This window comes from Miniopterus schreibersii (assembly GCF_964146895.1).
Source record: "Miniopterus schreibersii genome assembly, chromosome: 14".
Lineage (NCBI taxonomy): Eukaryota > Metazoa > Chordata > Mammalia > Chiroptera > Miniopteridae > Miniopterus > Miniopterus schreibersii.
The window spans coordinates 8,500,708-8,515,311 of record NC_138114.1 but is presented as its reverse complement, the minus strand read 5'-3'; positions in this window follow the sequence as shown (position 1 = coordinate 8,515,311).

Here is a 14,604-nt window from a genome sequence, read left to right as displayed (position 1 = left end):
TGCAGAGAAGTCAAAGCACTAGGCAACCAGTGAACCAGCTCTCACCTGAATACACTGCATGCATTTGAACAGAAAATGTTTGAAACAATTGTTTTTAGGAGGAAATAAGAAATCATTTAGAGATCGGTATTTGATGTTCTTAGTGAGTATAAGAATATGTGAGATGATTAGAAGAGATCAGATGATTACAAGGATGTTGAAAAAGCAACGGGCAGGGATATGAGCTCAGATGAAAGGACACTTATTTAGGAAAAGACGAGAGAAACCCCCTGCAAGGGCAGAGCTCCAGTCTGCCGGGGCAGCGAGAGCGGACACAGCGGGAAATGCCCTAATGCTGGGGGCAAGCCTGAATGGCTCTCCGAAAATTCAGCGGAAAGAAACAAAGGGATGAACATAATAAGAAATAGAATCGTTTCAGAACCTAATAAAGGGAGACTCAGTCTTTGACGAATATGGCTATTGTGAGGAAGAAGTATAACAAGTGGAAAAAACAACAGTAAGAAACACAATGTTTGAAAATATCTCTGAGCTGGGGGAAAAAAACTTGTTCAATTAAGAGGAAAAGACTTACTTTAGTAATGGTATTTAAGGTGAATTTGCTCATAAAACCCTGAACAAATGTAGATGTATCCCAGTAATTTAACCAGTGACTCGAACGTCCACAGAGAAGCATGCAATCGAGAGCACATGCCAGTGGGAAAGGAGCAACGCCCAGCAGGTCGGCGCCAGCGCACCCATTCACGGCTGTAAGCTTCGGGAGACAACGGGGCAACTTCTAAGTTTTCAGAGAAATTGTGTTTATTACCCCAAATTTGACTTTCACATGTCAAGAGAACAAAAACATTTTTATATGCAAGGGCTCTGAAAGTATGCTATTCCTAATTCTACTATAACCGAGAGAATCAAACATCAGAACACAGGGCTGGGGTGGTCGATTGATAAATGTCTGTATGCTGTCCGCTTGGATGAACAAGCCAGTGATCAGAACAGAGGCTGAAGGCACGTAGTCAACAAGAGCTGTCACTTGATAACAGCGGCCCAGCTCTGGAATTCCTGGGGGATGCCTGCGCCCCGAGAAGGGGCTCAGCGCTGGCACAGTTCAGAAGTGGGGCATAAAGACAAACAGAATTCCTGATTTCTGAACGCTACACCAGAAAGCAAAGACGTTGATAAGATGATTTTCAGATGTTGATGAGGTCACAAGAAAATAACACAAGGTAATTGACAGGAGGAGTGGAGCGAGCAGAAGGCTACTTGGACATGACTTCAGGGAGCTGATATTTAAACTGCAGTGTGTGAGTCAAAGGTACCATTCCTGTCATGATCCTGGAGGGACATTCAGGTAGCTGGGACAGCGAGAGCAGAGGCCCCACGTGGGGAACAAGGCCAGCGTGTCTGTGGAGGGAGGAAGCAGCGTGGGTGGATGGCAGTAATGTGGGCAGAGGGGTGAGGTGGGGGCAGATCACAGAGTCCTGACACCACAGCAAGGTGTATGGGTTTTATTGTTAGGGCCATAGGACACCATTGAAGGGTCTGAGCAGAGTCGTGACCCTCTGCCATCATGTGCAGGGCAGGCTTCGAGGGTCTGTGGGTGCAGGGAGCCCAGGGCAGGGGAGCAGTGATAACGGTGGTCAGGGATGGGAAGATGGGATCATGCTTTGGAGCAACAGACCTTGCTGATGGCTTGAGGGAGAGAAAAATATTGGGAAGGTATTTAGCTTTTTGGCTTGAGCAACACTGGGGCCCTGTTCTGAGATGGGGGAGTGGGGACAGAAACAGGTTCATGAGGGGTGAGAAATGCTAAGGTTTTCCTTTGGACACACTAATGGAGATGCCAGCTGGGCAACTGGATATGAGTCTGCAGTTCGAGGGAGAGGCCTGAGCTACTAATGTCACTTGGGTGTTACTAGCTTGTGGATGATATTTAAGCTGTGGGATTTGGGGAGGAGACTGAGACAGGGCAGGCAGTTTAGGAGGAGCAAAATCAAGAGATGGTGATAGCACAGGAATTTTTCAGTTAGAAATGTATTCCGCTTCCAGTAACAGAGACCAAACATAATAATACCGGATGTCGTATAGAAAGGAGTTTCCTCCTTGCCATGTAAAAAATGAGATATATGTGTGTGCCCAGGGACAACATGGTGGCCCCACAGGTATCAGGGACACAGACATCTTCTATCTAAGTTTTGTCACTGTTAGCCTACAACTTGATCTTCAAGGTCAACCCAGAGTCCATAATGGCTGCTGGAACTCCAGCCATCACATCTCTATCCTCACACCTAGAGAGAGGAAGGACAGGAGGACAAGAAAGTCTCGCTCTCCCTCCTAACCTGCTTTCTTGGAAGTTCCACTCACAACTTGCACTTACATCTCCTTGGCTACCTCTGTCTCAAGGGAGGCTGCATAATACAGTCTTCCTGGCTCTAAACATTTTCATCTTAAAAACAGGGAGTTCTCCACTCATTTGTGCCTTGCTACTCATGCATAAATTAATTTATTCATGAACTCTGCCAAGCATCAGGGCTGAATGCACTGGGCTTGGCAATGGGGCAGTGAACCTGTCCCTGACCACTGCTGAACATGGGTCACTTGACTTGCTAAGTGCAAAGCACTTGTGTTTAGTATTTCACTCAATGCTCACCACAGCCCCCAGGGCTGATTTGGTCCCCATTTACTGCATGAAGACAGTGGGCCTATAGGGGTGAGCCGGTGGTGGGGCATGCTCCTGTGGGGTGACAGTGTGCACACCGGTGCCATCCCCACCTGTGGGATCGGTGTGGTGAACCTGCCGCCTCCAGCAGGCTATGCAGTGGGCCCTGCAGACTCTCAGACGACCGGGACAGCTCTGAGCATGGTGCAGGAAGTGTCAGAACAATGAGTCCCCACAGCCTGGAGGCCTGGGCACGCCCACAGAGATGTCCCCTGTGTGTTCTGGAATGTTTAGCATGGCTGACCTTGCCAGTGATTTATGAAATACATTAAAAATAGTTTTTACCTAGAGGTAAAATATGGTCCTGATTCTTGGGTGTACAATGACCATTGTACTTGTTGATGACTTCAGCTATAGTTGCTTGAAATCAGTATTATATTCACCCAGAATACTTAATAAAAGTTTCCCCAGCAAGCACCCGGTTTCTGAGAAGAGTTTCCTCTGGTGGGTCAAGGAAACCATTCACATCTTACCTTAAGAGGCGATGGATAAAATTATCCTGATTACAAAGAAATTACTTGTCCGTGACTAAGCCTGCTGACTCTATTGTGTAGGTAGCTGCATTTTTCAGAGTCTGACCTCACTCGGCTCTGGCCGCAGGGATCCCTGGCCCGCCTGCTCCCGGGGCCCTGATGGAGCCAATGTGAGCATTTTCCCAGCAGTCAGGCTGGGTCTGGCTCTGGCCAGGACTTAGTCTGACTGACTCAGTTCCTCAGCATATACAAGCAACTCATTTGTGATGTTTCAATTCTGTTTCTTGTTCACTAGAATCTCCTTTAAGTGTCCCAGATGTCCTCAGGTTTTATTGTCTCAGCAGAGAGAAAGGTGGCAGCCCGTAATGCCAGCTCCATTCTGTATGTGGGGCCCCTTCCCTATCAGGCGGGCACTCTGAGGGCCACCCCACCCCCTGAGAGATGCCCTTGCTTTCTGCACAGTCAGCTCAGAGACTGAGAAAGAGAAACTGTTTGTGGTGTGGGAGGCCACACAGGCAAAGCTCAGTCAGGGGCCACGTTGGTTTCGTGGACTCACTAGAAAGCTCGGATGATGGAGCCAGGCAAGACTAGACTCCAGGTTCCAGCCCTGCCGGTCACCACTGGTGCATGAGTGACCTTAGGCACATCACCTAACTTCTCCAACTGTCACTTTTTTCTTTCTTTTTCAAATTATGACTTTTATTTTTCAGAGCAGTTTTAGGTTCACAGCAAAATTGAGAAAGAGGTACAGAGATTTCTCATATATCCCCTGCTCCTCAAACCTGCGTGGCCTCCTCCATGATCAGCATCCCCCAGCAGAGTAGCACATTTGTAAAAACTGATAGATCTACACTGACACATCATCGTCACTCGAAGGCCACACTTAACTTCAGGGTTCACTGTCGATGCTGTGCATTCCATGGGTTTGGACAATGTTTGTGATGAGAATTCACTGTTACAGTATCACACAGTGTCTCAGGGCTGTGAAAATCCTCTGCGCCATGCCTATTCACCTTCTCCCCCCAACCGCTGTTTCATGCTTTCTGTGGCTTTGCCTTTTCCAGAATGTTATATAGTTGGAATCATATAGTGCTCAGACTTTTCAGTTTGGCTTTTTTACACTTAGTAATATACATTTAAAGTTCCTCTATGCCTTTTAATGGCTTAGTAACTCATTTCTTTTAATATTTTTATTTTAAAATTAAAAAAATGTTATTTTAAAATTACAGTTGACATACAGTATTGTAATAGTTTCAGGTGTACAACATAGTGACTAGATTTTATGTGCCCTATGAAGTGATTACCCATGTAAGCCTGGTACCATCTGACACCATACATAGTTGTTACAATGTTATTGGCTGTATTTCCTGTGCTGTGCTTTTCATCCCTGTGACTATTTTTATAACTGGCAATTTGTACTTAATCCCTTTTCACCCATCCCCCTTCCCATCTAAAGAATCTCAGTTTTTAACTCTGTATCTATAAATTTGTTTCCCATTTGTTCATCTGTTTATTTTTTACTTTTCAATTACAGTAGACATTTAATGTTATATTGCTTTCAGGTATACAGCATAGTAGTTAGATATTTACATAACTATAAGTGGTACACACATGAAACTATACATAGTTATTTCAATATTATTGACTATATTCCCCTTGCTGTACTTTATTTATTTTTTAATCCTTGCTCGAGGTTATTTTTTCCATTGCTTTTCAGGGAGTGGAAGGGGGAGAGAGAGAGAGAGATAGAAACATCCATGTGAGAGAGACACAGCAATTGGCTGCCTCCTACTTGAGCACTGACCAGGCTGAGGATCAAGCCTGCACCTGAGGTACATACCCTTGGAATTGAACCTGGGACCCTTCAGTCTTTGGGCCAGTTCTCTAACCACTGAGCCACACTGGCTAGGGCTCCTTTGCTGTAGTTTAAATCCCCATGACTATTTTGTAACTACCAGTTTGCACTTCTTAATCTTTTCACCCTTTTTATCCATCCCCGAAACCCCTGCCATTTGGCAGCCATCAGTTTGTTCTCTATATCTATGAGTTTGTTTCTATTTTGTTTGATTTTTTTTTTTTAAGATTCCACATATAAGTGAAATCATATAGTATTTGTCTTTCTTTGTCTGATTTATTTCACTTAGCATAATATTCTCTAGGTCCATTCACGTTGTTGCAGATGGTAAGATTTCATACTTTTTATGGCTGAGTAATATTCCATTGTATATATGTACCACAACTTTTTTATTCACTCATCTATTAGGTTGCCTCCATATTTTGGGATTTATAAATAATGCTACAATAAACATAGGGATACAAATATTTTTTCAAATGAGTGCTTTGGATTTCTTTGAATAAACACCCAGAAGTGGAATTCCTGGGTCGCATGGTAGTTCTATTTTTAATTTTTTGAGGAAATTCCATACTGTTTACCATAGTGGTTGTGCCAACTTGCAGTCCTACCAACAGTGCACATTTTGGTTCCCTTTTCTCCACACTTGTTGATTTATTGATGATAATAATCCTGACAGGTGAGAGGTGTTATTGTGGTTTTAATTTGCATTTTTCTGATGATTAGTGATATTGAGTATCTTTTCATTGGCCATCTGTATTTTTTTTTTAGAAGTGCTTATTCAGGTCTGCTAATTTTTAAATCAGGCTTTTTGTTGTTGTTAAGTTATATGAGTCCTTTATATATTTTGGACATTAACCCCTTATGGATGTATCATTGGTGAATATCTTCTTCCATTCAGTAGGTTGTCTTTTTGTTTTGTTGGTTGTTTCCTTTGCTGTGCAAAACCTTTTTAGTTTGATTAGTTCCATTTTTTTTTTCATATTTGTTTTTCCTTGACTGAGGAGACCTAAAAAAATATTACTAAGAGTAATGCCAAAGAGTTTTATTGCCTATGTTTTTTTCTAGGAGTTTTATGGTTTCAGGTCTTACATTTAAGTCTTTAATGCATTTTGAGTTTATTCTTGTATATTTTGTAAGGAGGTGGACTAGTTTCATTTTTTTGCATGTATCTGTCCAATTTTCCCAGCACCATTTATTGAATAGATTCTCTTTACCCCATTGTGTATTCTTGCGTTCTTTGTCATAGATTGCCGATATAGGCATGGGCTTATGCCTGGTCTCTCTGTTCTGTTCCATTGATCTATGTGTCTATTTTTATGCCAGTACCATGCTGTTTTGATTGTAGTATAGTTTGATATCGGGTAGCCTAATACCTCCAACTTTGTTCTTCTTTCTCAAGATTGTTTTGACTATTTGGGGCCTTTTGTGGTTTCATATACATTTCAGGATTATTTGAAAAATGCCACAGGTATTTAGACAGGGATTGCACTGAATCTGTATATTGCTTTGGGTAGTATGGACATTTTAACAATGTTAATTCTTCCTATCCATGGGTATGGTATATGCTTCCATTTATTTATATCTTCAATTTCTTTCTTCAGTGTGTTATAATTTTCCAAGTATAGGTGTTTTACCTCCTCAGTTAAATATATTTCTGGTATTTATTTTTTTGATGCTATTGTAAATAGGGTTATTTTCTTAATTTCTCTTTCTGATAGTTTGAGATTAGTGTATAAAAATGCAATAGATATCTGAACAATAATTTTGTAGTTTGCTGCCTTACAAAATTTATTTATTAGTTCTAATAAGCTTTTTTTGGTAAATCTTTATGGTTCTATACATATAGTATTATGTGATCTCAAATAATGACAGTTTTACTTTTTCCTTTCCAGTTTATATGCCTTTTATTTCTTTTACTTGTTTAATTGTTATGATTAGGTTTTCAATATTCAGTTGAATAAAGTGGTGAAAGTAGCCATCCTTATGTTGTTCCTGAACTTAAAAAAAAAGATTCCAGCTTTTAGCCATTGAATATGATGTTAGCTGTGGGTTTGTCATATATGGTCTTCATTATGTTGAGGTATGTTCCTTCTATCCCCACTTTACTAAGAGTTGTATCATAAATTGATGCTGGGTTTTGTCAAATGCTATTTATATATCTATTGATATAATTATATAATTTATTTCATTTTTTTCCCCTTTATTTTATATGTGGGTCTTGTTTTCTTATTCATTCAGCTATCCTGTATTTTTTGATTGGAGCATATAAGTCATTTTCATTTAAAATAATTATTGATAAGTACATATTTATTGCCATTTTATTTTCTATAATTGTATTTCTCCTTTTTTCTTTCTTCTTCTAAAAGAAGTTCTATTTAACATTTCTTGTAATAGTTGTTTAGTGGTAATAAACTCCTTTAGGTTTTTCTTGTCTGTGAAGCTCTTTATTTCTCCTTCAATTTTTAAATGATATCCTTGCTGGGTAAAGTAGTCTTGGTTGTAGGTCCTTGCTTTTCAACACTTTGAATATTTAATGCCAATCTTTTTTGCCTGTAATGTTTTGGTTGAAAAATCAGCTGAGAGTCTTATGGGAATTCTCTTGTACTTAACTAATTCCTTTTCTTGCTACTTTTAAGATTCTTTATTTTTCTTTAACTTTTGGCGTTTTAATTATGATGTGTCTTGGTGTGGGCCTTTTTGGGTTCATCTTGTTTGAAACTATCTGAAGTTACTGGACTTGTATATGTATTTCCTTCATCAAGTTAGAGGAGTTTTCAGCCATTATTTCTTTAAATAGGTTTTTAATCACTTTTTCTCACTTTTCTCCTTTTGGTACCTTTATGATGCAAATATCAGTATTCTTTTTTTTAAAAAAAAAATCTATTTTTATTGTTGAAAGTATTACAGATTTCCCCCTTTCCCCCCATCATTCCCCTCCACCCCACATCCCCCCAGGCCTTCGAAACACTATTGTCTGTGTCCATGGGTTATGCATATCTGCATATAAGTCCTTTGATTAATTTCCCCCCATCCACTCCCCCACCCCCGCCTTCCCTCGAAGATTTGTCATGATAGATAGAGATGGGGTCAGATTGCCTGAAGGCTAGGCAAAAGGACTTATTGGTCACTGTTTTATACTTGTTCTGTTTCTGCTGCAATGTTAATAAAATTGTCAGTCAACAGAAGGGGCAATGTCAGAGAATGACATCTAGGATGATCCTATGTTTTATTGGGGTGAGTGGATGATGACACCAATAAGTAGAACTTAGGACACAAAGAAGTGGATTTAAGGGAAGAGAAACATAGTGAGATCATTTTTGAAGATATTAGTGTCTTTGGTACAGTCAGGTGGAGAAGTTTACCAGGCAGTTTTCATGTTTCGGTCTGGCATTTGGCAGTATAGTCTGGTATGGGCACACATGTTTGGGAGTTCATCAGTGTGTAAGTTGTAGAGGAGACTGGGGCTGTGAATGCAGCCACTTGTGGTGAAAACAGGACATACAGAAAGCATGTGAATAGCCAGCTGCTCCCATTTATGCCGACCTTCCCCCCTCCTGAGTACACTCACCTTACTAACTCTCTATCCACACGAGTTCCTCCCAGGCCTGCTGTGTGAGAGCACACCCCTGTGCCTTCCCACACTCTACAATCCTAGCAACTTACCTGGGGTGGTCATGATTCTGGTGGTCTGTAATACATGAGAGCTATTTACACTGAAGCACTACCTTGATCTCCTACACAGTTAGTGTGGCCCATAGCTTGACCCATTATGGTATTTATATACATGAAAAAATGATCACATTTATGGGGCTCTCAAAGATTAGTTTCTACCTCTTGAGCTAGCAAAGAACAAGTGTTCAAAAAGGACACATGGGAAGGATGAACAAACTGGAAGCTGCAGGCAATGTTCTTTTGACTTACAGGAATGTTGGGAAGATTCACTTAACTTCTCTGATTTCTACTTCATCTGTAATGGGACAATCATAGGGCCTTCCTCAGAGGTTCTCCAGAGAGTCCAATAAATATATATGTGTATATGTACATATGATATGCATATATACACACTATGTATTTACATGCACTATACTTAGAGCAGGGTCTGACACATACAAGTATTTTATAAATATTAGTTGCTTATGTATTGAATTGTATTAAATAGTATACAACTATTTGATTCCCTTTCAGCAAGATTGTGGGCTCTTGAGCTTGAGTGGCCGGGCTTGGTGAGGGTGGTGAGAGGTCGTACCATCCTGAAGGCAGCATGCCTCAGGCTCACCTCAGTGCTGTGGAGGACACGAGTGCTGGGGTCCATGGTGCCCATAGGTGCCTGCGCCTGTTGGGGTCTTGGCCCTATGCTGACAAGAGTGAGAGGACTGGAGGATGCATAGTACCTTCCATCCACGCTGCTGGAGTTCTTAGTGTGCCTGCTCTCCAAGAAGCTGTTCAGATATGAAGCGTGACAAATGAAGATTTACAAAGAGCTGGGAATAGCCTATCCAACTATCGATGGGATTTCCAATATGACACTGCAGACAGATAGGATGACACATCAAAATAAGAAGCCAGGGAGGAGGAAAATAAGCTGGCGGCGTAGGTAACAGCTGCATCCGCTGCCTCCCTCAACCACATCAAAATTACAACTAAAATACAGAACCACCATCACTCAGAGCCTCCTGAAATCTGGCTCAACAGAAGCCCTGCAACTAGGGAACTGAAGCAGCACTGAGATCGGTCAGTAGGAGGGGCGGAGATGCAGGTGGATTGGACTGAATCTCAGAGAGGCAGCCCCGGGTCCACACCCAGTGCTGCGGCTTAAACCCGGGAGGGAATCTCAGCGGTGGGGGTTTCCTGGAGGAGGGAGGAGTCCCAGCCCCACAGCAGGTACCCAGCCCAGGGCTCCAGTCTGGGAAGAGAAGTCCCCACAACTCTGGGCTGTGAAACCAGCGGGGACTGTCCCTGAGGGTTGCGGAGGCTGCGGGAGCCCCAGGCTTTCCTCTTAAAGGACCCGCGCATGAACTCACTCTGACACGCTCCCTCTGAGCCCAGCGCTGGGCAGCAGCTGGAAAGGACCTGGGACACTCGGGGAGGAACTAACCTGCCTGAAATCCAGGCGACAGCTGGAGGGGCGGCTTCCTCCCAGACAGAAGAGCTGGCAGAGGCCATTGCTCCTGTGGTGAGTCCTCCCCACACAGCCCGCAGGCAGGAGCCATATTTGAATGGCTAGCACCTGACTCACACCTTTGGCCCCACCCAGTGATTCCCGGAGGCCCCACCCTGCCCACCTGCAGGCTCATCCAGGCCATTTCCAGGGGCTTTTCTCTGCAAGTGTCCTGTCAAGCCTCATGCTTAGGACTTTCTTAAAACCTCTCAAACAAGCAGCAGCTGGCCCCATACAGCTTGATAAGTGGCCCCAGGCCTGGCACTAGTGGCAGCCTGCATTGGTTCATGGCTTGGCCTCTCCTGGACACCTCCAAGCCCAGCACAAGTAGCAGCCAACTACGGTTTTCTGTGTAGCTCATGCTGGGTGGCCCTGGGCAAGGCACTGGCAGAGGCTGACTTTGCACCTCCTGGGAGGCCTCAGAGACAGTGCTCCTGATGGTCAGACTCGACCACTCTGGATTACAACCCCACCACATCTACAAATGACACAGTCAAGGGGCCCACTTGGTGAACACCAAAGCTCCACTGAAGTAAATCCTGCTTCATAGGGGTGTCTCCAGCACAGCAGCTCTTTGGCTGTAGTTGCAGCTGGTCCTCACAGCTGATTGGTCTGGGAGTCAATTCCTCCCAGTGATGCCAACAGCAACCAAGGCTCAACTACAACAAGACAGTGCACACAGCCCACACAGGGGAGCACCTGGAAGGCCCAGCTCAGGTGACTGGGATGGCTGAACCACTGGACCCTACAGGGCACCTACTACACAAAGCCATTCTACGAATTCCAGGAGACATAGCAGCTCTACCTAATACATAGAAACAAACACCTGGAAGCAGCCAAAATGAGAAGGCAAAGAAACATATCACAAAGGAAAGAACAGAAGAAATCTCTAGAAGAGGAACTAAATAAAATAGATCCTAGCAAGCTAACAGATACAGAGTTCCGAATAATGGTTATAAGGATGCTCAAGGATATTAGTAAGAGTATGATGAGAATAATTGAGAAAGTCGATGACATAATAAAGGACTAATTTGAAATGAAGGCTACACAAACTGAAATGAAGAATAATTTACATGGAATCAACAGTAGAGTAGAGGACGCTGAGAATCAAATCAGCAATTTGGAACATGAAGAAACAAAAAAACACCCAACCAGAAGAGCAAAAAGAAAAAAGAATCCAGAAATGTGAAGATAGCATAAGGAGCCTCTGGGACAACTTCAAGAGGCCCAATATTCACATTATGGGGATGCCAGAAGGAGAGGAAAGAGACCAAGAAATTGAAAACTTATTTGAAAAAATAATGACAGAAAACTTCCCCTACCTGGTGAAAGAAATAGACTTACAAGTCCAGGAAGTACAGAGAGTCCCAAACAAGAGGAACCCAAAGAGGCTCACAGCAAGACACATCATAATTAAAATGCCAAAGGTTAAAGACAAAGAGAGAATCTTAAAAGCAGCAAGAGAAAAGCAGTTAATTACATACAAGGGAGTACCCATACGACTGTCAGCTGATTTCTCAACAGAAAATTTGCAGGCCAGAAGGGAGTGGCAAGAAATATTCAAAGTGATGAAACACATGGAACTACAACCAATGTTACTCTACCCAGAAAAGCTAGCATTTAGAACTGAAGGTCAGATAAAGAACTGCACAGACAAGGAAAAGCTAAAGGAGTTCATCACCACCAGACCAGCACTACAGGAAATGTTGAAGGGTCTTCTTTAACAAGAAGCTAATGAACAAAAGAATCTGATGAACTAAATAGATCCAGAGACACTGACACATGTAACAGACGATCATATCTCAGAGGGAAGAGGGAAGGGGGGTGGAGGGTGGGAAGAGATTAACCAAAGAAGTTATATGCATATATGCATAATCCATGGACACAGACAATGATGGGGTGAAGGCCTGGGGAGGGGGTGGAAGCGAGGTGGAGGGGGTTAATTGGGGGGAAAAAATGGGACTCCTGTAATACTTTCAACAATAAAGATAAATAAAAAAACAAAAAACAAAACAAAACAAAAAGCCAGAAGATATGGAGCAGCACTAGATCACAATTTAAAACAGCAAATATGTTGCCCAGCTGCCATGGCTCAGCAGTTGAGCACTGACCTATGACCCTGGTGATCCTGGTTCAATTCCTGGTCAGGGCACATGCCCAGGTTGTGGGCTCGATCCCCAGCAGAGAGCTTACAGGAGGCAGCGGATCAATGATTCTCTCATTATTGATGTTTCTCTCTCTCTCTCCCTCTCTCTTGCTCTCTCTGAAACTAATAAAGATATCTAAAAACCAAACACAACTAAATTTTCTTAATACTATCTACCTTTTAAAAAGTCAGGGTGGCAGGTACTACGTGGCAGAGAAGAATGTTTCTGTCTCTCCTTATGCTGACTTATTCCACTGGCCTCTTTAGCAGGACTGTTCTACTCAGCCTCTGTAGAAGGAAACCTGGCACAGGGCTGCCCTAGCACAGCTGGCCTGCATTTTTCCAGTGTGCTCTTCCCCATTAACAAGCCAGTGGATGTGTTCATCCAGCTTTGGACCTGGATGGGTATTAAACTCTTTAGGAGTACTTGATGCAACCAGAACCAAGATGGTATGCACATTAATAATGTCTTGAGTATCAATGTCTGAAGGCTCAACTGCATGGAAACACTGGAAACCCACTTAATTTTCAGGAGAGATGCTTTACCTTGCTCTTGTCAGAGGCTCAGGACTATGGGGAGCTTATGCTGCAGAACCTTCTTTTACTGGACTTTGGCTCTGCCCTGGTTTTTTGAAGGTTCTAATTTATAACATCTGTATCAGAAGAAACATTTCAACAGTGTCTTGTTGTAATCCATGAACAACCCCAACTATCATCTAATGACTTTACAGTGGTACCTCGGTTTTCAAATGTAATCCGTTCCGGAAGACCGAGTTGTGAAGCGTTCGAAAACCGAGGCGCGGTTTCCCATAGAAAGTAATGCAAAATGAATCAATTCGTCTCAGACCTGTAAAATCAACTCCTAAAACAGCAATTTAACATGAATTTTGCTATCTAATGATACCACAGATCCATAAAACGATACACAATGAAAGCAATAAACACAATATACTGCACTGTAAAAGCAATAATAAATAAACACAATGTAAAAACAGTACTGTAGGTGATAAAAATGAAAGTTAATTTTTTCTTACCTGCAATGATGATAGTCACGGTTTGGATGGGGGGGATCCCCTTCCAGAATCACAGTAGGTGGCTGTTGTTCAGGTGTTCTGTAGCCCTGTTCCACAATCTCTGTAGGTGACGCCTCTCTTACCACTCTTTCCTTTGATGTTTTTTACACCACTGACACCTGGTTGAGACTCACTGGACCTTTTGCTCACTAAAAAATTTTCAATTGACATTTGCTTTCTGATGTTTTAAAATTTGTCTGAAGTGAGATGGAGCATTATCATTGAAAGTGTTAGTGGCATGACTTACAGCAGCTTTATCAGGGTGATATTTTCCAACAAAAATGTGCACTTCAACCCATTTTGCACACATTTCTTTGATCAGTGAAATAGAAACACTTTCTCTTCCCTCCTCCTCTGAAGACAGTTCCTCAGTTGCCACCCATTGCTGCTCCGTCAGAAGGTCTGGAAGTTCTTCTGTGGCGCATTCAGTCCTGTGGCCCCCCACTAACCCCTCCACATCATCGCTACTCACTTCCAAGCCTGTGGACTGTCCCAGAGACACAGTATCCTCAACAACGGGAGCATCCTCTTCAACACCCTCAAATGCACGTTCAGGGACAGCTTCTGGCCACAGTTTCTTCCATGCTGACTTCATTGTTCTGTGAGATGCATCCCTCCATGCTTTGTCTATGAGATGGAAGCAATGTAGGATATTGAAGATTCTGTGTCCGAGGTCACATCAAAGCACCTTTGGAACAGTGCTTTGTGTAAAGTTTCTTAAAATTAGATATGACCTGCTGGTCCATGGGCTGGATGAGTGGAGTCGTATTGAGGGACAAAAACTTTACATTGATAAAACTGCTCTTCCATCAACTCGTCCTCCCAGCCTGGAGGGTGAGCTGGAGCTGTATCCATAACAAGCAGGCACTTCATTGGAAGATTTTTATCTTGGAGGTATTTTTTTTACACTTGGCCCTAACACTTCAGGAACCCACTCAATAAAAAATTGCCTGGTTACCGAAGCTTGCTGTTTGCTCTCCACATCACATGCAATTTGCTTTTTATGACATTGTTTTTCTTAAATACCTTGGGGTTCTCAGAATGCTAGACTAGCAAAGGCTTCAACTTAAAATCCCCACTTGCATTCCCACAAAGTAAAAGGGTTAGCCTGTCTTTCATGGGCTTGTGTCCTGGCAATGATTTCTCCTCTGCTATGTAGGTTCTCTTTGGCATTTTCTTCCAAAAGAGG